Source organism: Corythoichthys intestinalis, chromosome 10, assembly GCF_030265065.1.
Source record: "Corythoichthys intestinalis isolate RoL2023-P3 chromosome 10, ASM3026506v1, whole genome shotgun sequence".
In the NCBI taxonomy this organism is placed as follows: domain Eukaryota; kingdom Metazoa; phylum Chordata; class Actinopteri; order Syngnathiformes; family Syngnathidae; genus Corythoichthys; species Corythoichthys intestinalis.
This window is the reverse complement of record NC_080404.1, coordinates 51,977,337-52,001,976: the sequence shown is the minus strand read 5'-3', so window position 1 is coordinate 52,001,976 and position 24,640 is coordinate 51,977,337. Positions and strand designations below refer to the sequence as shown.

Sequence of the window (24,640 nt, the reverse complement as noted above, 5' to 3'; positions counted from 1 at the left end):
ACATGTCCTTTTCCCACTGCATAGTATCGCTAAGCTCCACTCGCCTTGGTCTGGGGCGGTGGCTTTTCCACTTCAACGTAACACTGCATAAGACTGGAAAACAAAAACCGACATCAGTAGAGGAGCTTCTGTATTTAGGTCTTGTCCAAGGAGAAGCTTTACAAGTAGTGTCCGGGTTACAACGTATTCGAATTAAGCGATTTTGACTTTATGACGCCGGAGTGTCGTGTACCATTTTAGGCTAGGCTCATTTACAGTGCTAACTAGGGATGTCCCGATCCAGGTTTTTGCACTTCCGATCCGATATTCTTTTACACTTCCGATCCAATACCGATACTGGCCGATACCGATACCGGCCTATCTGAGCATGTATTAAAGTTTAAAGTTATTTAGCCTCCTTACTTAGTTGTCAGACTCACGTTGAAAAGGGTTTTAGTACTCTTGATAACAACTAGCCAGCTGAATTAGGTGAGTTGGAATAACACACAATGATTGGTAACAAGAAACTGACCTGTTTATTCCGTGACAAACACAAAACATTATAAATAACAAACAGAAATGGCATAGTCAGTCAGAAAAACGTGCAAATAATATTGTAAACTGTCAGTGGAAAATCCCACAAACCCCCCACGCTATTAGATGCTTTTAATGTTTCGTGCATGAGTGACAAAAATTGTATAAAAAGCCTCTCAGGTTTAAATAAACGACTATTTCAGTATCAAGTTAACATTTTGAAACTATAAATAAAATACTCAAGTCCCCATTCTGTATCAGCAGCTTTAAACTACATTCAATTCATTTAATTTTGCGAATCAACTGTTAAAGTTGTTAAAATTGCTCCCGTTATTCCATAATTTCCCTTCTGTCTACTTTTAACATGTGAAAGTTTTAAAACTGTTTTGAAGATAGATTCAAGTCAATATTTTGCCGATTTAGGAGTGTTTTAAATAAAAAGTGAATTACGTTCGCTTGAAAGGTTCACTACAACAGCCTACAAGGGAAGTCTCCTGCTCTAAGATGGCGGCTGTTTACTAACGCACGTAGTTTTTAATGCACGTGTTGCTAACTGTGTCGAGTCTGTCATTTTGCATCTAGTTCTATATACATATGATATCTATTAGACAAGCATGATGGACGGCATTGTGTCCCGAAGACCGCGCTGTGTATTAGTTCCGCTTTACTTGACATATTTCAATAATCGGAATTTGGATGTTTGTGAATTGTTCTCGAATCTTCCACGGCCGAATCGCTGAAGGACGTAATGACGTCTGGGCATGTTGTACCGTGGTTCTAATGCTGCGTTCCAGAAAAGTGGGATGTCGGACTTTTCCGACCTCCGACTAGGAAAATATCATTGGAACGCCACTCAAACTGGGAGGTCCAAGTCGCGAAGTCGGAGAAAAAATAACTACCCCGACTTCCAAGTTGTTTCAATCTGACGTCACTGGACAAAATGGCGCTCAAGAAAACGTATTGAATGATAACACAATAATGAAGTAAATCAAGTTTATTCGAGACGCCATGTATTTTTTCTCATACAGTGAATTATCTTTGTTGTGCTATGTTTTTATATTGACGATCAGCAAAGGATGTAACTAAAAAAAGGCAGTTTACAGTGTGGGCAATAACGCAGCCGTCGTTTTTGCTCTACTATTTGATCGCTTATAGGAAGGCAGGTTCGCTGGAGGTCAAAATGTCTTTGGATGGCCAAAATAAAACACACCTCGTCGCGATCAGCCATGTTTTGTTGTTTACATTTGCTTGGAACGCTTTGAGGTCGGAACTGGTACCATCCGAGTGGGATAAATCCGACTTCCCACTTCTCTGGAATGCAGCATAAAAGTGTTGGATGGTGCGTCTTTACTCACGAGAGATAATGGCTCGTCATCCATCATGAATTCTTCGGCAATGACTCTTGTTATTCCCTTGGCTTTGGGACTGTTGAGTGCCAGTTTGTCACGCATAGCAAAAGTTTCTGCCAGTGTTAGTTACGTTGGTTCTATTAAAACTTCTTACAGCTTTACCACCACGCTTGACTTTATTGTGGCATATGTTGCACTCTGCCGCTTCGTCTTTGTCATCCTTTAAGGTGTAATGATCCACACAGCTGACATTTTTACCGATAAAGTCTCTCGGTAAATTGGGAGACGGTAATGTAGTGTGTTGAAGGAGTGCCGTAAAATGCGGATCGGATTTTAGGGAAACCGAAGCAAAAACTGGAATGGATTATGTATATCGGTGCGCTGAAAAAAAACGGACCGGATTTAAAAAAAAAACTGGATCGGAAGTCTGGATCGGAATTTTTCCGTGTCGGCCGATCCGATACCGATCCGCATTTTTTTGCCCATATCGGCATCCGATCCGATCCAAATATCGGATCGGGACATCTCTAGTGCTAACAGTGATTAGAGGAGTTCCAAAACATCGATTATTACATGTATCACGATTCGACGCGTGACGATTCGATTACGATTCATAAAGGCTCAAAAACGATGATTTTCCCTCATAACTTTATGACAGCCGCTCGTAGCGTAACGAAACTCAAGACACGTCTGCCGCCCACACACCGTTAACGGACACACGCACAACGTTATGATGGATGTTCCCGGTTACTGGGGGAGAGATTTACTCCTTTTTAAAAGACTGAAAAATGAATTTGTGTATGAGACAGGCAGGCGCCTCTGCGCGCACTTTTTTTTTTTAGAGCGAGAGGGGAAGAGGGATAGTTCGTTGCTCCTCGTATTTCAGATGCCCAGCTGTGGTTTCAAGTCATATCAATTGAAAAATGTCCTGAGTTGCTAAAACCCGCGTGTGTCCATAAGAGGTGAGTACACAAACCCCCTTGTACTGATTAGCCTTTATTGTTGTTGTTTTTTAGGTGTTTATTGTTAGCGCCGAGCGCTAAGCTTATTAGCTAATTCGCTAACGTGTATTTCATATGCAGAATGTGTAAATCCATGATTAAGTACAGCGGTAACACTACAAACATGCAAATTAGTACAGAAATCTGTGAAAACAAAGTATATTGGTTAAAAGAAGGCTTATTTCTAAGGACACTTTGTTTCCAGAAAAAGTGGAATTCATTCCACCCGTGTAAATTTTATTGTATTGTTGAGTGAAATAAGTACTCCCTTTAAAATGGTTAATGTTTTCGCATTTTGTTGTAAAATTAAATAAATAAATAAGCAGTTTAAGGGCATCTTTTTGTTGTATGGGCATGTTTCCATCGTTCCTGTTGAATCATTACGATATTTCAAATAAATAGTGGACAAAAATTTGTTTTGTCTACTTTATCAATTAGTAATGTACGATGCATAATCGTGATAATCATGATAACTAGGGTTGTTCCGATCATGTTTTTTTTGCTCCCAATCCGATCCGATCGTTTTAGTTTGAGTATTGATGGGAAGTGGAACCATGACTGTGCGTAGTCCTACCAATTGATATATCTTCTCTGCGTTGGGAAATAACATAGAGTATTAAGAAAAAGGGCGGCACGGTGGCTGAGTGGTTAGCACGTCTGCCTCACAGTTCTAAGATCAAGGGTTCAATCCCGGGCTTCGGCCTTCCTGTGTGGAGTTTGCATGTTCTCCCCGTGCCTGCGTGGGTTTCCTCCGGGAACTCCGTTTTCCTCCCACATCCCAAAAACATGCATGGTAGGCTGATTGAACACTCTAAATTGTCCGTAGGTATGAGTGTGCGCGTGAATGGTTGTATGTCTCCTTGTGCCCTGCAATTGGCTGGCAACCAGTTCAGGGTGTCCCCTGCCTACTGCTCCGAGTTAGCTGGGATAGGCTCCAGCACCTCCGCGACCCTCGTGAGGAAAAAGCGGCATGGAAAATGAATGAATGAATGAATTAAGAAAAAGATCAATTACTACCTTGCTTCCCCACATTGCTTCCCACGATATTTCTAATTGTAGGGAGAGGGATTGTAAGGCTTTAGCCAATTAAAAAAAGGCTCCAAAGGCTTCCAAAAGTCACTCTACTCATTTTACGCTGCCTTTTAGCTCTCTATATAGGTAAAACGGCGCCATTACAGATTGAGCGCCACAATGGTGAGTGGGTCGTGCAGCGCATGCATTAATTGCGTTAAATATTGTAATGTGATACATTTAAAAAAAAAAAAAAATCACCGCCATTATCGGGATAAATTTGATAACCCTACCTTAAGCCAAAACTAAAGACTCTGAATGAGTGTAAGATATTATGTCTGTAATGTTAAATACAATTAGAAAACGATTTAATTAAAAAAAATATATATACACTGTATATTAAAAAAAGGTATGTCCGATATTTTTTTTGCAGATTCCGATACTTTGAAAATGACCTGATCGGACCCAATCGATCAGGACATCTCTAATGATAATCGTGATCATCGCCAATACCGTGATCATCGTTCAAGAATCGAATCGTAGCACCCTGAATCGTGATCAAATCGAATCGTGGGGTGCCTAAGATGGCACACCCCTAACAATGATTGGATATTTACAGGGGGCAGTGCCCGCTTTACTGTGCTTGCGCGCTGACCATTCTGTCATCAATAGACACACAGCGGAGGGAAAGAGAGATGAGACAGAACTGATAGGATATCGTCTTTGAGTCTCCTTTTCGGCAGATTTTTTTCCACTAATGCAGATTAATCTGTCAATTTAGATTCTTCAATGAATCTAACATGCATGTTTCTGGAATGTAGGAAGAACGCTAACAAAAACCCGAATAAACATGCAGAAAAAATCCAAACTCTACAGAATGGCTTCAAACCAGAACCTTAAAAATGCGATGCAGGTGGTTAATCACTACAACATTATGCTGTCTAACATGAATACAAAACCAAAAAAGCGAGAAATAAGACTCTCATGTACAATACAGCAAGCTGAGAGGTCTGTATGTCGAGCAAGTAAACACCAGGATTTGTTCGTAGAGGAAAGCCCATCACATGGACGAGTAATCGAGAAGCTCTTATCGTACATGAACAGCCCCCCGCCCCGCTCCCACTACAGTAAATATCACATGGCTAATTATAAGCAGACATGCTACTTATCTCCATGACCACCACATGCTTTTTCCTTCGAGGAAATCGCAAGTGGGCAGGAAAAAAAGTGTAATTACGTAAGGCTGTGATTAAAATGTGATGACATTCCAGTGCCATTAGAGAAGACATGAGAGAAAGAGCTGAATAGTTGAGGCATTACAGCCCAAGGCAGAGAATTCCATCCTCACAGCTATCAATATTTGACATTGGTTAGTACTCGCAGAAATCACCATCGCAATCCATACATTGTCAGACCGAGCAACTTCTCCTTTAAATGAGAGGATGGCGCCGGGGAAGGCGGGTGAGACGATGATTCACGAGTGAAAGCCGCAGTGAAAACAATGCCGGCCGCGCAGCTTTCCGTCAGAATGTTACGAGTGAGTCAGGAGGTCAGCAAATTGTCTCCAAACAGCGCTGCAAGTCATTCCGCACAATGCTGAAAGTGGTACCAAATAACAGTTTCCGACACGGTCCAGTACAAGATGTGTTATTGTTTGCTAATGAAGTTGCCCACTTTAAGGTTAAACACTGATTGAATGGCCCGTAGGAGCTTTTATTGCCCGAGTGCCCTTTTGCGCTCTTCACGGAGCAGGAGAGATGGATTTTATAATAATTAGGACATCACTCCCATAAGGCCTTCAATGCAAATTCATAAAGTCTTAATCAGATATTTTTTCTTAACACTAGAAAACCCAGCAGAGGTCGACTCGGTCTTTCCCAAGACAAATACTCCTTATATTCTCCTAATATATTCCCCTTCTCACGACACAAACTCAGCCTGTTACTGTTTTTTCCTCAAAGTTTTCACACATTTTCCTGGGACTAACTTCAGACACAATGACCACAATTCATGCTCCATGCCCCTGATTCAGTCCTTCTAAACTATAGACACAATTCCTGCTTTACACTCAAATTGCAGTTTCAATTTCAAAACACTGTATATATTTGGGCCATTTTTTTCTTGTTATTGTGTGCAGTGTAGGAGAAGTGAGTTAAAAACTGTGTAAAAAGTGTAAAACTCCATGAATACATGTAAATGAATAAATACGTAGCTTGACTTAGGGCTGGGCGATACGGCCTTAAGTACGTATCACGATAAATTGAGCAGATTTACCTCGATAACGATAAATTCGCCCAAGCGGACTGTTATATAATTTGAAAATTTGAATCAATCCATGGAATACAAATTGACCGTTTCTCGTTAAATTTATTTACCAGCTTTCAATTTAACAATTGCACATGCAGTCTAAACATTAAGTACTAAAAAAATCTTCTAAACAATAACAATTCTAGTGTGAACATTTATAACAGCTTGTATGACTTGAAAAATGTACAACATTATAAAAATCAATATGACGACTGTGCAAACATGTCATTCTAACGCAAATGACTTGCAGCTTTAACAGTACACTTCAGACAACTTATTGGTAATGGCTGCTGTGACATAATTATTCCACACAAGTGTTTACGTCAAGGTTCCAGGTTTTTTTCCCCCGAAATATTTTTTAATACATGCACCCCCCACACAGACACAATCAGATTAAAGCTGAATTGCTCTGATGCCAATGAAATATTTAAGGTTTGATGATGGCAGAATAAAGCAAACACATACAGAAAAATAGCTGTGGCCATTAAACTGTCATATTATATAAAGACTTTACTGTTGGATTATACTTTATGCTGAGTACTTTACCATCATGAAAGCTTTCAGAAAAATCACACAGAGATGCCAAATAACACGACATCATGATTGCTACATGAAGTCCGTGCCCAGTCCACTCATTAATTTCAGCCGTTTCGACAAGGTTAGAGCCGCTATCAGACTCTTTCACGTTCATTTGTAGCCGCTGTTAGCCGCTAGCGTTAGCCTGTGGCTTGGCTACCAGAAGAAAGCACTGAAAGCATCCTCTCCTGAAATCGTGAGAACCAGGGAGGACTGCGGGTGAAAGCCCGTCTGGAACCGGCCAAGAGTTTACTTAATGTTGGGTGAAAGTTTGGTGAAGCTAACTTAAGCCGGACTCCATCCCGTTTGTAGCATTAGCCGCTGGCGTTAGCCTACCGGGCTTCTGTTTGTTTGGCTTCCTGAAAACCGCGTGACTCCATACGTAAGCACACTGTCTGCTTTCTTAAAGGGGAATGAACATAGCCGAACAACACAGAGTCAATGCGGGATGAAAAGACTATATTTTCTTGTTTTATTAAATTACCGAATTTGCCGACATGGTCAAAATTACGTCGGTCATCGTGAAGAATTTCGGTGACGGTAAAATTTCGGTTTACCGCCCTGCTCTAGCCTGACTTGAACAAACTATCACATGAATAGTTAAACCGTGGTGTGTTCTCTTCCGTTTGGGCCGCATACCAACACAATGTATTTCTAGTAGATCCATTTCCATATGAATGTTTTTTTGTCTGTCGGACAACGGTTTGCCAAATCAAAAGCATTTGGGTCATTTTGGCCACCTCTGGATTTTCTTAGTGGGTAAGCCATATCGGGCATTGCTTGGGACTATTAGGATTACCAGAATTCTTTGGGACTTTTAAATCTAGTCCAATAATTTTCTCCATCTTGTTTTGAGTGTAAAAGACTAGTTAACAGATTAATGTGTCAGATTATTCCACTTACTTTAAGTAAATACCATATTGGCCCGAATATATGACGGGCCTGATTATAGGACGACCCCCTCTTTTTCAAGACTCAAGTTTGAAAAAACTTTTTGAACAATTTTTATACAGAAAATAATTACAGTACATCTGAAACAAATTATTATAACAATATATTTGCGAGAAAAAGCATGTTATTTTGCCTCATTAAAATCTTAATATCTGAACATTAAAATATGTAAACTAAAGTGCAATCACATTCGTAAATGAATGGCTTTTGGTTTTTGAAATGTAAATAAACCAATCTATTGTGATAAAACAACAAAATTGGCAATAACTGCATTAATCAACAAAATGAAGTCTAACTCTAACTGTAGTCTTGAAACAAATCTGAATAAGGAAAAACATTGCAATAATATAATGCAAACTGGTTAAACTTGAGAGCAGCTGACATCTGCCATGACAGAACATCGCTTCAATGATATCTGGCGCCATCTAGCGTCGTGAATGGGTATAATGTCTAGACTGCGAATATAAGACAACCCCCACTTTTTCAGTCTTATTTCAATGCAAAAAACACTGTCTTATATTCGGGCCAATAAGGTATTACCATTTGTTCTTAGTAAACCCATACAGGGGTATGAAAAAGTATCTGAACCTTGTGGAATTTCTCACATTTCTGCATAAAATCACCATCAAATGTGATCTGATCTTTGTCAAAATCACACAGATGTAAAAACAGTATCTGCTTTAACTAAAACCAGCAAAACATTTATAGGTTTTTCATATTTCAATGAGGATATCATGCAAACAATGACAGAAAGGGGAAAAATAAGTGAACCCTCTGCCTAAGGAGACTTAAAGAGCAATTGAAACCAAATTTTACCAATCAATTTACCGTATTTTTCGGACTGAGTATAGGTGTTATACCTGAGTATAAGTCGCACCAGCCAATAAATGCCCAACGAAGAGGAAAAAAACATGTAAGTCGGATTTTTGGGGGAAATCTACTTGATAAAATCCAACATATAGAAAAGATATGTCATCTTGAATAGCAATTTAAAATAAAAATACAATAGAGAACAACATGCTGAATAAGTGGACAGTATGATGATGTTACATGATGCATGAACATCGAAATGCGAACGTGGCCGTTATGTTAACGTAACATAGCTATTAAGACAAATTCAGATAACTATAGCATAAAGAACATGCTAACAAGTTTACCAAACCATCAGTGTCACTCCAAAACACCAAAATAACACGCAAAATGACCTAATAATGTGTTAATAATTTTACACATTAGTCGCTCCAGAGTATAAGTCGCATCCCCAGCCAAACTAAGAAAAAAACTGCGACTTATTGTCCAAAAAATACGGTAAGTCAGGTGTGTGCCCAATCACTGATGAGAGGTTTAACCCTTTAATGCCAGCAATATGAAGCAATCATCAGAGAATCCCAAAATTTGAAAAATAAGGTCGTAACGAAACCTTTTTTTCAAATTTGTAAAAAGAAAAGTGAAAATGAATATGTGTAATAAGCGCTCAGATATATACAACCCTCGCTAAATCCTGTTTGTTTTTTTCATGGAACCTGCAGATGCATGTGTTGACTTGCATCCATCATTTTTTTTTTCAAAAAGAAATGTCAAAATTCTGAATTAGTCTCAAAATCATGAAATTTTAGGTGTATCAAATGTGATACATTTGGCACTATAGGGTTAAAGCATCCCTGCCCACTATAAAACACACACCTGGTAAGAATTGTCTTGATGAGAAGCATTGTCTGATGTGTATCATAGCTCAGTCTACAGAGCTGTCTGCAGACCTGCGATCAAAGATTGTTGATTTGTATAAAGCTGGGAAAGGATACAAAACCATCTCTAAAAGTCTGGATGTTCATAAATCGACAGTCAGAGAAGTTGTCCTCAAATGGAGGGGGTTTGGCACTGTAGCTTCTCTCTCAAGGAGTGAACGTCCACCAAAGATGACACCAAGAATTCAGCGCAGAATACTCAGAGAGGTAAAAAAGGAACCCTAGAGTGTCTGCTAACGACTTACAGAAATCCCTGGCACAGTACAATATCCATGTGCACACATCAACTATATGTAAAACTATGGCCAAGAATGGCTTTCATGGGAGGACTCCACAGAGGAAGTCACTACTGTCTAAAAAAAAAAACATTGTTGCTCGTTAAATGTTCGCAAAAAAGGCACTTAGACACTCCTCAGAAGTTTTGGCAAAATATTGTGTGGACTAATGAAATCAAAGTTTAATTCTTTGGGAGTAACACACAACGTCATGTGTGGAGGAAAAATGGAACAGCTCACCATCATCAACAGCTCATCCCCGCCGCGAAGCATGGTGGAGGGAGCATCATGATTTGGGGCTGTTTTGCTTAATCAGGGCCTGGACATCTTGCAATCATTAATGGAAGAATGAATTCAAAAGTTTATCAGGATGTTTTGCAGGAATACCTGAGGGCGTCTGTCAGACAGTTGAAACTAAAAAGAGGATGGATCCTGCAACAAGACAATGATCCAAAAGACAGAAGTAAATCAACTTCAGAATGGTTTCAGAAGAACAAAATACACGTTCTGGAGTGGCCAAGTCAAAGTCCAGACTTGAACCCCATTGAGATGCTAAAGACGGCGATTCATGCCAGGCATCCCAGGAATTTGAATCAACTAAAGCAGTTTTGTAGAGATGATTAGTCCTGATGTATGTGTCAGACTGATCTGCAGCTACAGAAAGCGTCTGGTGTAAGTTATTGCTGCCAAATGTGGGCTTCAAAATATTAAAAGTGATGGTTCACTTACTTATTTTCCCCCCTTCTGTCATTGTTTGCATAATATCCTCATTAAAATATGAAAACCTATAAACGTTTGGGTGGTTTTAGTTAAAGCAGGCAGTTTTTTCATCTGTGTGATTTTGACAAAGATCAGATTACATTTGATAGTGATTTCATGCAGAAATATGAGAAATTCCAAAAAGTTTAGATACTTTTTCATACCACTGTAAGTTAGCTAATTGTTCTTTTGTTGTACTGAGATCTTCATTTATTTATTTCTATTGTGTTTGAGGCTCAGCTCAGGTATTTTGATTTTTTATGTTTCTTATCCGATTAGCATCAGAAATTGTTTGGTAAAAATTGGTTTTAATTGCTTTTTAAATCTCCTTAGGCAGAGAGTTCACTCCTCTGTCATTGTTTGGACACTATCCACACTCAAATATGAAAACCTCTAAATGTTTGGGTGGTTTTAGTTAAAGCAGACACTGTTTTTTTCATCTGTGTGATTTTCACAAAGATCAGATTTGATGGTGATCTTATGCAGAAATGTGCGAAATTCCAAAAGGTTCAGATACTTTTTCATACCACTGTACATAAAGTCTGGAGATTAACACATTCTTCCTCATTAAAATATGAAAACCTATAAATGTTTGGATGGTTTTAGTTAAAGCAGGCAGTTTTTTCATCTGTGTGATTTTGACAAAGATCAGATCACATTTGATGGTGATTTTATGCAGAAATGTGAGAAATTCCAAACAGTTTAGATACTTTTTCATACCACTAAGTTAGCTAATTGTTCCTTTGTTGTACTGAGATCTTCATTTATTTATTTTTATTGTGTTTGAGGCTCAGCTCAGGTATTCTAATTTTTTTATGTTCCTTATAGGAATAGCATCATAAATTGTTTGGTAAAAATGGATTTTAATTGCTTTTTAAGTCTCCTTAGGCAGAGAGTTCAATCTTCTGTCATTGTTTGCACACTATCCACATTCAAATATGAAAACCTCTAAATGTTTGGGTGGTTTTAGTTAAAGCAGACACTGTTTTTTCATCTGTGTGATTTTCACAAAGATCACATTTGATGGTGATCTTATGCAGAAATGTGAGAAATTCCAAAAGGTTCAGATACTTTTTCATACCACTGTACATTAAGTCTGGAGATCAACACATTCTTCCTCATTAAAATATGAAAACCTATAAATGTTTGGATGGTTTTAGTTAAATCAGGCAGTTTTTCATCTGTGTGATTTTGACAAAGATCAGATCATATTTGATGATGATTTTATAAAGAAATGTGAGAAATTCCAAAAGGTTTAGATACTTTTTTCATACCACTGTACATTATGTCTGAAGATCAACACATTCTTCCTCATTAAAATATGAAAACCTATAAATGTTTGGATGGTTTTAGTTAAATCAGGCAGTTTTTCATCTGTGTGATTTTGACAAAGATCACATCATATTTGATGATGATTTTATAAAGAAAAGTGAGAAATTCCAAAAGGTTTAGATACTTTTTCATACCACTGTACATTAAGTCTGGAGATCAACACATTCTTCCTCATTAAAATATGAAAACCTATAAATGTTTGGATGGTTTTAGTTAAATCAGGCAGTTTTTCATCTGTGTGATTTTGACAAAGATCAGATCACATTTGATGGTGATTTTATGCAGAAATGTGAGAAATTCCAAACAGTTTAGATACTTTTTCATACCACTAAGTTAGCTAATTGTTCCTTTGTTGTACTGAGATCTTCATTTATTTATTTTTATTGTGTTTGAGGCTCAGCTCAGGTATTCTAATTTTTTTATGTTCCTTATAGGAATAGCATCATAAATTGTTTGGTAAAAATGGATTTTAATTGCTTTTTAAGTCTCCTTAGGCAGAGAGTTCAATCTTCTGTCATTGTTTGCACACTATCCACATTCAAATATGAAAACCTCAAAATGTTTGGGTGGTTTTAGTTAAAGCAGACACTGTTTTTTCATCAGTGTGATTTTCACAAAGATCACATTTGATGGTGATCTTATGCAGAAATGTGAGGAATTCCAAAAGGTTCAGATACTTTTTCATACCACTGTACATTAAGTCTGGAGATCAACACATTCTTCCTCATTAAAATATGAAAACCTATAAATGTTTGGATGGTTTTAGTTAAATCAGGCAGTTTTTGATCTGTGTGATTTTGACAAAGATCAGATCATATTTGATGATGATTTTATAAAGAAATGTGAGAAATTCCAAAAGGTTTAGATACTTTTTTCATACCACTGTACATTATGTCTGAAGATCAACACATTCTTCCTCATTAAAATATGAAAACCTATAAATGTTTGGATGGTTTTAGTTAAATCAGGCAGTTTTTCATCTGTGTGATTTTGACAAAGATCATATCATATTTGATGATGATTTTATAAAGAAAAGTGAGAAATTCCAAAAGGTTTAGATACTTTTTCATACCACTGTACATTAAGTCTGGAGATCAACACATTCTTCCTCATTAAAATATGAAAACCTATAAATGTTTGGATGGTTTTAGTTAAATCAGGCAGTTTTTCATCTGTGTGATTTTGACAAAGATCAGATCACATTTGATGGTGATTTTATGCAGAAATGTGAGAAATTCCAAACAGTTTAGATACTTTTTCATACCACTAAGTTAGCTAATTGTTCCTTTGTTGTACTGAGATCTTCATTTATTTATTTTTATTGTGTTTGAGGCTCAGCTCAGGTATTCTAATTTTTTTATGTTCCTTATAGGAATAGCATCATAAATTGTTTGGTAAAAATGGATTTTAATTGCTTTTTAAGTCTCCTTAGGCAGAGAGTTCAATCTTCTGTCATTGTTTGCACACTATCCACATTCAAATATGAAAACCTCAAAATGTTTGGGTGGTTTTAGTTAAAGCAGACACTGTTTTTTCATCTGTGTGATTTTCACAAAGATCACATTTGATGGTGATCTTATGCAGAAATGTGAGGAATTCCAAAAGGTTCAGATACTTTTTCATACCACTGTACATTAAGTCTGGAGATCAACACATTCTTCCTCATTAAAATATGAAAACCTATAAATGTTTGGATGGTTTTAGTTAAATCAGGCAGTTTTTGATCTGTGTGATTTTGACAAAGATCAGATCATATTTGATGATGATTTTATAAAGAAATGTGAGAAATTCCAAAAGGTTTAGATACTTTTTTCATACCACTGTACATTATGTCTGAAGATCAACACATTCTTCCTCATTAAAATATGAAAACCTATAAATGTTTGGATGGTTTTAGTTAAATCAGGCAGTTTTTCATCTGTGTGATTTTGACAAAGATCATATCATATTTGATGATGATTTTATAAAGAAAAGTGAGAAATTCCAAAAGGTTTAGATACTTTTTCATACCACTGTACATTAAGTCTGGAGATCAACACATTCTTCCTCATTAAAATATGAAAACCTATAAATGTTTGGATGGTTTTAGTTAAATCAGGCAGTTTTTCATCTGTGTGATTTTGACAAAGATCAGATCATATTTGATGATGATTTTATAAAGAAATGTTAGAAATTCCAAAAGGTTTAGATACTTTTTTCATACCACTGTACATTATGTCTGAAGATCAACACATTCTTCCTCATTAAAATATGAAAACCTATAAATGTTTGGATGGTTTTAGTTAAATCAGGCAGTTTTTCATCTGTGTGATTTTGACAAAGATCACATCATATTTGATGATGATTTTATAAAGAAAAGTGAGAAATTCCAAAAGGTTTAGATACTTTTTCATACCACTGTACATTATGTCTGGAGATCAACACATTCTTCCTCATTAAAATATGAAAACCTATAAATGTTTGGGGGACTTTAGTTAAAGCAGGCAGTTTTTCATCAGTGTGATTTTGCCAAAGATCAGATCATATTTGATGATGATTTTAAAAAGAAATGTGAGAAATTCCAAAAGGTTTAGATACTTTTTCATACCACTGTACATTATGTCTGGAGATCAACACATTCTTCCTCATTAAAATATGAAAACCTATAAATGTTTGGGTGACTTTAGTTAAAGCATGCAGTTTTTTCATCCGTGTGATTTTGCCAAAGATCAGCTCACATTTGATGATGATTTTATAAAGAAATGTGAGAAATTCCAAAAGGTTTAGATACTTTTTCATACCACTGTACATTAAGTCTGGAGATCAACACATTCTCCTTCTTTTGAATGGGTAACTACTGTCCAACAAATAATGTAACAATTAAAAAAAAAAAAAAAAACCTTTGACCTTTATTTCGCTCACAAAATGAAATTACAGCTAAAAAGTTTTCTCTTTCACAAACACTTTGGTATAACGCAAAAATATTCTAACAATCTTTAATGAGTACATGCTCATTTTAAGCCACCATAACCAAAAGTCCACTCCATGACGTGACTTCCAGAGCAGAAAATTAAGCCTCGACCAGCAAGCTTTCCTGAACGTGTGCTCATAATATAGCACGTAGACAGAAAGTATGACCCCCCGCGGTAGCATGTAGGTCAGCTGATCTGTTCTGATCCCTCTCTTCTAGCCTGGTCGTAGTAGCATCACACAGTTATGGACTCCCTTGCAAGCATGCCAAGCACAGGTCAAATGTGGCACAGTTCCACATTTAGCCTAATTATCGAGGAGAAAAGTGTGATGACAGTGAAACTAATGTCAACAGAAAGCAATTAACTGCTAACCCAGCCTCTGTTTACAATAGATCCTACTCCATGCACGGATGCAGAAAACACACAGTGAACTTACTTACCCCGAGCTGAACGCAACCCTTGCACATGTCATCCCATTCAAGTCACCGCGCAACGTGTCTCCTGTTGAAACTCTCTGAGCGTTGGCCGCTTCCTGCGCCTTATCACTCTCTTTTATGACTTCCTTCCCCCCCCCTCCTTACTTTTTTTTTTTTGCTAACCCTCCTCTCCTGCTCTCTGATCTGTCTGTTTCTCCTTGTCCGGCGTCTGCACAATGCACATCAATTATTCAGAGGCAGTCTCCCGGTTCCTCCCGGCTTATCCAATCAGAGCAGGGGGCTTTGCGCTAATGGGCTCCTGCTGTACCTGCTACCGGCTCCAGAGCCTGGAGACGACCGGGAGGTGGAGAGGGGGTGGGTGGCTTGCAAGATAGACCGGTGAGGAGGGGGCACGGGTGTGCACAAGAAAAAGGATGAGAGTCAGAGATCAAGACCGCAAACGGTAGCAAAGTGGAGCAGAGATTGCCAGGACAAGATATTGCGGCGCTTCTCACCCTTCTGTCTTGAGGTGATGTAATGGATGCTTCAGAAAATAGCACCTGCATAAATATATGACAACTGCATCCGACTCGCAGAAATGGGTGGAGTTTAGAGTTGGTCACTCAAAATGATGGGTGTGTGCATACCGGAGATTCTGATCTCACAATGACAGGCCTTCCTTCATCGCGATGCCACCTCGTGACTAATACGACAGAGATAAAGAGCAAAAACGTCAAATTGAAGTTGAATCCGAGTTCAGCCTTGACTGCCCCGAACATCAACCAGACGTAGTGATGAACTGAAGGGGGAAAGCCGAACCTGTCACCGCACTTACATCTATACTTCAAAGTGAATCTCTGTGAAGATGGCCCAAACACCAGGCGCAAATTTATATAAAAAGTATGTCAAACGTTTGTGCTATGTTTGTGCTGTAAAAAGTTTCGTTTGTACTGCTATCGTTTTTAAGATACAGTGATCTAGAGCTGCGGCTATCGATTATTTCAGTAGTCAATTAATCGATGAACTTCTGAGTTCGAATAATCGAGTCATCAGATAAGGAACATGAAATATTAAAATACCTGAGCTGAGCCCTAAACGGTATGAAACAATTAATAAATGAGGATCTATGTACAACAAAAGAACAATTGGCTAACTTATGTAGCAAATGTTCGCTAGCTTAAATGCTATAAAAATGATAACTTTTTTTTTTCTTTAAATCCTTGCTCTTAACAAATGGTTCAAACACATATGCCCACAAAAAAATGGATAAATATACCTATAAACTAAATTACAAACGCATTAAAAAAACCCAAAAACATTAGCTTAAACAAAAACTTAGCTTATGTTGGTCTTAACAGGGAGAAGCTGGATTCAGCCATGTGAAGTAAGGCAGACGAGAGGGCAGCGTATCCACCCAAATCAATACAACTAAATGCAAACACTTTCAAAACAAACCATTACAGCACCACTTTAATTAAACGAATACTCGAAGCAGCAAAATTAAATTCAAATCTTTTTTTCTAATCGAATACTCGAGTTAATCGATTAATCGTTGCTGCACTACAGTGATCCCTCGCTACTTCGCGCTTCAAACTCTGCGTCCTCGGTCCATCGCCGATTTTTTTTTTCAGTTACAATATAAATGAATAAATACAGATCCCATTATGTAGTTAACGATGATGGACAGACGTTAAGCTTTGATCTAGCCAGAGATGATTGGAAGCCGAAACCTCAAAGCGCCGCATGCGTCAATCATCGTTTAGCTTGTTAAAACAGTTGCTGTGGCAACTCATTGTGTGTAAGTGAGCAGCTTGAGCGGATTTGAGTGGACTCACTCAATGAGAAAAAGCATTTTTCTGCTTTATTCTAGTTCAAACACAATTCAGTGGGACAGTAACATGTTTAAAACTTATCATAATTATTCAATTTGAAGTGCTTAAAATGCATTTATTAACATATATGTATATATATACAATTAAAAAAAAAATTATTATACTTTTGGGAAAAAAACAGGTCATCTTTCAAATGCTTGATCTGAATAAATGCATTGAACACACACATACAAAAAAAAAAACTTTTGGTGGGGGGTCACTACTTTGCGATTTTTCACTTATCGCGGTGGGGTGTGGTTCCCATTAACCGCGAAAAAAGAGGGATCACTGTATTTGCAATTCTTTTATAGGTCAATCTAAGATCAACCAGCCCCCCGTTTTATTAAAAATGGCTAAAATGGTGTCAATTGCTTATGCTTCCTTTGTGCTGGTTTGTGCTGTAAACAATTTCGTTTGTACTGCGATTGTTTTATAGATATTGCGATATTTATTTCGCGTGATGAGGTCACTCACAGCCCCTCCGTCGTGACTAATGGGGCATACCAAACCTCTTAATAACGGAAGGGTGTCCAACAAACTAGCGCAAACATAGCACAAGCGAATGGCACCCCTTTGGGTCTATTTTGCAATGGGGGGTTGAGAGTCACGTCATCACTCAAAATTAATGTCTGAAGCCATCCATTTACTGTAAAATGGACCGGAAGGTGTACCATTTGTTTGTTTTTGCTACGTTTGCGCTAGCTGTTGGGGTACCCCTCTGTTATTGAGAGAGTTGGTACGCTCAGTCAGCAGCAGGAGTTGGATATGGAAAAGCTGCGAATGACGCCATCACTTGAAATTAATTAACAATATCTATTGAACGAGCAGCACAAATTTTTTTTTTTTTTTACAGCACAAACACAGCCTAAACGAATGGCACCATTTCGGGTCCATTTTGCAGTAAATGGGGGGCTGCGTGACGTCATCACTCGAAATTGATATCTCAAAAACCATAGCAGCACAAACAAAACGCTTTACAGCACAAACGAAGCATAAATGATTGACACAATTTTTTATTCAAAATGGGGAGCTGGCTGACCTCAAATTGACCTATAAAAGAATTGTAAATATCTTAAAAACGATAGCTCAAACAAAAACATACAAACTCATTTTGGTTTTAACAGGGAGCAGCTGGAGCCAGCCATTTTAGATGAGTTATATCATATTAAATGTTGCCACTAGAGGGCAGTGTATCCACCCAAATCAAGAAAACTTTTTTTTAAATCAAAAGAATATGCAAATACTCTCAAAACAAACCATTACAACGCCTGTCTAATAAAACGATTCCTTGAAACAGCAAAATTTGATTCGAAGCTTTTTTTCCAAATCGAATTACTTGAGTTAATCGATTAATTGCTGCAGCATTATATACAAATTAGGGCTGCAGCTATCGATTATTTTAGTAGTCGATTAATCGATGAACTAAATATATTTAGTTCGAATAATCGAGTATTCGGATAAGGAACATAAACATTTAAAATACCTGAGCCGAGCCTCAAACAGTATAAAAAAAATAAAATAAATGATGATCTATGTACAACAAGAACAACTGGCTAACTTACATTGCTAAAGTCACCTATCTTATATGCTATCGAATGCGAGCTTTTTTTTTTTTTTTTTTTTTTTAAACAATGCTCTTAACAAAAAAACACTAAATATACCTATAAACTAAATTACGAATGCATTAAAAAAAAACTTTAGTTCAAACAAAAACTTGGCTTATGTTAGGTTAGGTTTTAACAGGGAGCACTTGGACTCAGCCGTGTGAAATGAGGCAGACTAGAGGGAAGTGTATCCACCCAAATCAATATAGCTAAATAAAAACACTTTCAAAACAAACCATTACAACGCCACTCTAATTAAACGAATCCTTGAAACAGCAAAATTTGATTCGAAGCTTTTTTTCTAATCGAATGACTTTAGTTATTCGATTAATCATTGCAGCACTATAAACGAATGACAGCATTTCGGGTCCATTTTGCAATAAATAGGGGACTGCGTGACGTCATCACTTGAAATTAATATCTCAATATCTCACAAACGATAACAGCACCAACAAAACTTTTTACAGCACAAACCAGCAAAAACGATTGACACCATTTTTAATCAAAATGGGGGCTGGTTAACCTCAGATTGACCTATAAAAGAAATGTAAATATCTTAAAAACGATAGCAGCACAAACACAACTTTTAACAGCACAAACGTAGCACAAACGATTGTCATCATTTTTATATAAATTTGCGTCTGATGGGGGTCTAACTTCACACAGTGATGACGCTGGTTTTGCGTAAATTGCAGCGTGTTACAAACGTTCATCGATACCACATGCAGACTCCGAAAAAACTATGACATTGTTAGAGAGCAATTTTACTTGAAGAAGGTGTGCCAAAAGCCCATGGGTATGACGAGTGCTAGGGGGTGGGGGGGTGGCTTAGTCCTGAGGTGCGGGCGCCAGATCAGTCAACCCCCGAACAAAAGAGGGATTTAAATCATTTGCTCATCCGGTTTTGACAAGTCATTGTCTTGCGATTGTGAAGTGGCGCCTCTTTGCCAGGTTTAGCGTCTCGAGTAAAGAAAAACCAATTAGCTGGCGAATGATCGAGGACCCACAGAGCCAAGAGGGTTGGAAGTGCAGCTAATGAGTGTTTAGTCCACAAACTTAACAGTGAACTTCTAAAGGTAGTTTGGTGTTGCAGGAGAATTTCATCATCTAAAGCAAAGCCAGTGTCAGAGGAGAGGCCGGTGTGCTAAAAATAAAGCTGTTAATAATTCAGCGAGCTACTCTTACCCTCGCTAGTAATTAAATATAAAAAGTCTGTCTGGATGATTGGATCTGCATGAAAGAATGTAGCACTTTCCTAGAGTTCTTCAGAGCTAAAGCATAAGATCTGTCATTTTAAAAGTAGGGTACAATGGTTGTTTTTCTGTCTTTGACCATTTTGGGTGAAGCTTAGCATTCACAGTAACCAGAAAACTTATGAAAGTGCTGTCATTAGCAGGCCACGCCAATGGTTGACAAAGCCGTCAAACCCTGTGTCAACTGATTCAACTCACATCTTCTTAAATACTCACCGAGGTTGTGTCTAAAAATGATGCTGTGAATGTTTTTGTTTTGAATTATGGATTCTTTGTACAGTGGTACCTCTACATACGAAGTTAATTCGTTCCAGGACCTTGTTTGTAAGTCGAAATGGTCGTATGACGAGCAGGATTTTCCCATAAGAATACATTATAATTCCATTAATTCATTCCACAGTCCAAAAACCTACACTAAACTACACTAAATACTTCATAAATACTGCTGTTACTATTGCAAATAGCAATTACAAAGAACAAAACAAATAAATTAGGAATAAAAATTAGAATATAATAATAATAGTAATAATAATAAGGGCTGTCAAAATTATTGCGTTAACGGGCGGTAATTAATTTTTTAAATTCATCACGTTAAAATATTTGACGCATTTAACGCACATGCCCCACTCAAGACAGATTAAAATGACAGCAAAGTGTCATTTCCACTTGTTACTTGTGTTTTTTGGTGTTTTGCCACCCTCTGCTGGCGCTTGGGTGCGACTGATTTTATGGGTTTCAGCACCGTAATTATTATTGACATCAACATTGGCGAGCTACTAGTTTATTTTTTGATTGAAAATTTTACAAACTTTATTAAAACAAAAACATTAAGAGGGGTTTTAATTAGATATGTCCCGATCGATCGGCATCCCTATCGATCGGGTCCGATCACGTCATTTTCAAAGTATCGGAATCGGCAAAAAAATGTCGGCCATGCCTTTTTTTAATATATATACCTTATATTTTTTAATTACATCATTTTCTAATTGTATTTAACGTTAAAGACATAATATGTTACACTCATCCAGAGTCTTTAGTTTAGGCTTAAGGTAGGGTTATCAAATTTATCCCGATAACGGCGGTAATTAATTTTTTAAAAAATGAATCACGTTAAAATATTTAATGCAATTAATGCATGCGCTGCACGACCCACTCACGCATTGTCGCGCTCAATCAGTAATGGCACCGTTTTACCTATATAGAGAGATAAAAGGCAGCGTAAAATGAATAGAATGAATTTTGGCAGACTTTGGAGCCTTTTTTTAATTGGCTAAAGCCTTACAATCCCTCTCCTTACGATTAGAAATATCATGGGAAGCAATGTGGGGAAGCAAGGGAGCAATTGATATTTTTCTTAACCCCTTATATTATTTCCCAACGCAGAGAAGATATATCAATTGGTAGCACTACGCACAGTCATGGTTCCACTTCCCATCATGCAGTTGGGCATGGCTACAGTATCATTTACTGAAAGCTCAACAAATACACTAGATGGCAATATTTAGTCACAATATACAAAGTCACAAGTCTTTCTATCCGTGGATCCCTCTCAGAGAAAGAATTAATAATGTAAATGCCATCTTGAGGATTTATTGTGATAATAAACAAATACAGTACTTATGTACTGTACGTTGAATGTATATATTTGTCCGAGTTTTATTCATTTTTTTCTTAATGCATTGCCAAAATGTATATCATTGGGAAAAATTATCGGGAATGATTTTAATTGAATCGGGAGCAAAAAAAAAGCAATCGGATCGGGAAATATCGGGATCGGCAGATACTCAAACCAAAACGATCGGGAGCAAAAAAAACATGCTCGGAACAACCCTAGTTTTGATATAAAATGTCTATTACTTGTACTAACATTTATCTTTTAAGAACTAAGTCTTTCTATCCATGGATCGCTTTAACAGAATGTTAATGTTAATGCCATCTTGTTGATTTATTGTTATAATAAACAAATACAGTACTTATGTACCGTACGTTGAATGTATATATCCATCTTGTGTCTTATCTTTCCATTCCAACAATAATTTACAGTAAAATATGGCATATTTTATAGATGGTTTGAATTGCGATTAATTACGATTAATTAATTTTTAAGCTGTGATTAACTCGATTAAAAACTTTAATCGTTTGACAGCCTAATAATAATACCTGTAATAATGTAACAAATCGGGTTTTTATGTGGCAGATGTTTTTTCTCCACCTGCAATTATCTTTTCGAATGTAGTGTTGATTTCTCTCACAAGAAAATCAGCCGCGCGTTCGTCTTCCGGCAAAACAAAGAAACTGCGGTGATGTTAAAAATCGTCATATTTTGAGCATGCCGTCGGATGTCGAAACAAATGGAGAGTCAAATTTTGCGCCAGATGTCGAAAAGATCGTGTGTCGAAGCAATAGTGATTAATTAAAAAAATTAATTACTGCCCGTTGACGCGATAAATTTGCCAGCACTACTAAATAGACGTGTCAAAACGTAAAGTATATTTGTTCAACATTAAGCGGCTATCAACAACGGGGAGATTACTTTGACGAAGGAGCGCAAATCGACTGAACACCGGGTAACTTCCTGTTGTGCAACCCAAAATCAACAAGAAGTGCTCCTTGAATGCTTCAAAATTAACTGATTGGCTGCCACTGACCGCCATAGACATCCGATCCGTTTGAAGTGGGACGGATGGCAGCGAATGACCCTCCCAATTCAAATGAATTGGATGTCTACTAGTGATGATCTCACAGCAGAAGGATGAAAATATCTAAAGTTTTAGGAGGTGAGCTGTCTGTATTTATGTTAGTGTATTTGTAGTTCGGACATGAATTGACATGCTGAGGATTAACAGCAGCTGTTCTTGGAATGATAGAGACGTTTAATGTTTAAGTCTGAAGCAGGTTGTGGCTTGTCTTTTGCTCAAAGTCACTGTGATCTACTGAGAAGTTTGGAAAACATACGCACTGATTGCATCTCACGGAGACCGCAAGCCACTCAGTCGGGCTGTGCGGCGCACTCTTAGTCGGGTCAGTGAGGTAAACAAGCGGTGTTAACAGTGACTGAAAACTTCCAGGGTGCGGCATTAGAAAACAAGTGGTACAGCCACCCTAGCCCCTCCAAAAACTAACATAAAGCACATTATTAAGGATGCGACAAGTAAAATTGTATATGAATTTTCCCTTACCATTTGCATTGAGCAACAACTGAGAGACAAGGAACTGAATATTTAAATAGGGGTGGGAACCTTGTGGTACCTCACAATACGATACTATTTGCGATACAAAGCTCACGATACCGATGATCTCACAATATGGCGATACAACGATCGTCGATACATTGGTCAGGAAATTATTCTACAAAACAACCATTCATTCATTCAGTTTCCTGTTGATTATGGGGGCATTTTATGGGTCACTTCACATGGGTCAAAATTAGGGTTGTTCCGATCATGTTTTTTTTGCTCCCGATCCGATCCTGATCGTTTTAGTTTGAGTATCTGCCGATATTTCCCGATCCGATTGCTTTTTTTGCTCCCGGTTCAATTCCAATCATTCCCGATAATTTTTCCCGATCATATACATTTTGGCAATGCATTAAGAAAAAAATGAATAAAACTCGGACGAATATATACATTCAACATACAGTACATAAGTACTGTATTTGTTTATTATGACAATAAATCCATTTACATTTTTAACATTCTGTCTGTGAGAGTGATCCACGGATAGAAAGACTTGTAATTCTTAAAGGATAAATGTGATTTGTATATTGTGACTAAATATTGCCATCTAGTGTATTTGTTGAGCTTTCAGTAAATGATACTGTAGCCATGCCCAAATGCATGATGGGAAGTGCAATCATGACTGTGCGTAGTGCTACCAATGGATATATGTTCTATGCGTTGGGAAATAACCTAGGGTGTTAAGAAAAAGATCAATTACTACCTTGCTTCCCCACATTGCTTCCCACGATATTTCTAATAGTAGGGAGAGGGATTGTAAGGCTTTAACCAATTTAAAAAAGGCTCCAAAGGCTGCCAAAATTCACTCTACTCATTTTACGCTGCCTTTTAGCTCTCTATATAGGTAAAACGGCGCCATTACAGATTGAGTGCGACAATGAGTGAGTGGGTCGTGCAGCGCATGCATTAATTGCGTTAAGTATTTTAACGTGATACATTTTTGAAAAAATTAATTACCGCCGTTATCTGGATAAATTTGATAACCCTATCTTAAGCCTAAACTAAAGACTCTGGATGAGTGTAACATATTATGTCTGTAACGTTAAATACAATTAGAAAACGATTTAATTAAAAAAAATATATATATATATTAAAAAAAGGCATGTCCGATATTTTTTGCCGATTCCGATACTTTGAAAATGACGTGATCAGACCCGATCGATCGACACATCTTTAATAGGAGACAAACAAATTTTTGTCCATAACTTATTTAAAATATCCTAATGATTCAATAGGAACGATGGAAACGTACATACAACAAAAACCTGTCCTTAAGCTGCTTTTTTTATTTATCTATTTTTACAAGAAAGTGCAAAAACATGAACCATTTTAAATGGCGTACTTATTTCACTCAACAATACAATAAAATTTATACAGGTGGAATGAATTCCACGTTTTCTGGAAACAAAGTGTCTTTAGAAATAAGCCTTCTTTTAACCAATATACTTTGTTTTCACAGATTTATGTACTATTTCGCATGTTTGTAGTGT

The 24,640-nt window shown here is 37.3% G+C and overlaps 1 protein-coding gene across 7 annotated transcripts in view; it reads right to left on the bottom strand.

Annotated features, from left to right (window-relative positions):
* Positions 1-24,640, bottom strand: part of zmiz1a (zinc finger, MIZ-type containing 1a) — a 509,241-nt gene that overhangs the window by 49,346 nt on the left and 435,255 nt on the right. Inside the window, exon 1 of one of the 7 annotated variants that reach the window (XM_057849278.1) lies at positions 15,211-15,937. The exons of the other annotated variants lie outside the window; for them this stretch is intronic. The gene's annotated coding sequence lies outside the window, so the exon portion shown is untranslated. Of the gene's footprint in view, positions 1-15,210; positions 15,938-24,640 lie in introns of those variants that run through there. 7 annotated transcript variants of the gene reach the window in all.